Raw genomic sequence first — 1,288 nt, forward strand, 5'->3', positions numbered from 1 at the left:
GCCTGGAGCAGCTGGAGCGCGAGGAGACACAGTGGCTGCTGGAGGAGGAGGAGGACGCAAAGCTCAAGGTGGCAAGGCCCCTCGGGGGGCTGCACCCGGCAAACTCACGGTGCCCAGATCCAGGAGACAGAGCCAGCCAGGAAGGCCTGGCCACGTGGAGGTGCTGCTGGAGGAGAGCGGGACGCGGTGTGTGCCGGGGGAGCGTGGAGGAGGGCACCATGGAGGTGCGAACCGAGAAGGAGGGCCACGCGGAGGCGCGCACCGTGGGCACCGTGGAGGCGCGACCCATGCAGGAGGGCACCGTGGAGGCGAGCCACGCGGACGCACGCACGTAGGCACCGTGGAGGCCGAAGTGGCGGGCCACTAGGAGGTGTACCCTGGAAACCATGGAGGCGCGAACCCAGGAGGCGGGCCACACAGAGGCACGCACCGTGGGCACCGTGGAGGCGCGCACCACGGAGGAGGGCACCGTGGAGGCGCGCACCACGGAGGATGCCCCCGGCATGCTCAGCATGGCTGGGGAGGCAGCTGACCAGCATGCCGAGCGGCGCGTGCGGGCAGCCATCACGACCTTCGAGGAGGTCAGTCTCTGGAGGTTCATGATACAGAACCCCAACGTGCATGCAGCTGTCACAGCTGAAGCTGCAGCTCAAGAAGAAATGGATGTGTTCTCCTGACAGCTCCTTGAATCAGCGGGCCTTGCCCTTCAACGCCCTTAAGTCAGGGACTCAACCCTGGACGGGGAGCTGTATAGAGTCAGCGAAGAGCACCCCTGGGACCTGGGGGACACGAGGAGCCAGGCCCATGTCACGGGCCTGGAGATCTGTGGCATCACACCCCTCCTCCCTGGATGGTCCCAGCTCAAAGTGACCCAAGGAGCTGATCTCCTAATAAAGGCAGGTCAAAAATACTTTTTAAAAAAAGGCCTTAGCTGTGAGAGAAACGCATTGAAACAATAATGTGAAGCCTCTGACGCCATATCTGCCGAGGGATCACAGCAGAAGGTCCTGGACAGAGCAGGGCCTTGAGAGTGACCAACGCTAAAGAGCATTTGGTCAAAAGGCAAGGAGGCCTGGTCTAAACAGATTGGTACAACTCCCGAGACTCTGAACCTGGAAAACACTCATTTCCATGGCTCAGCTTCAGTCACCAACATACAGGTAACAGGGCAGTTCTCACGTAAGGAATTACGCCGCCAGCCAAAAGGCAAGCTGTTCGAATCCACAGCTGCTCTTTGAGAGGAAGGGCAATCTCCTCCCATGGGATTTACAGCCTCTGAAAACCCCCT

Source organism: Elephantulus edwardii, unplaced genomic scaffold, assembly GCF_000299155.1.
Source record: "Elephantulus edwardii isolate Elephantulus edwardi_28Jun2011 unplaced genomic scaffold, EleEdw1.0 scaffold00496, whole genome shotgun sequence".
Classification (NCBI taxonomy): Eukaryota; Metazoa; Chordata; class Mammalia; order Macroscelidea; family Macroscelididae; genus Elephantulus; species Elephantulus edwardii.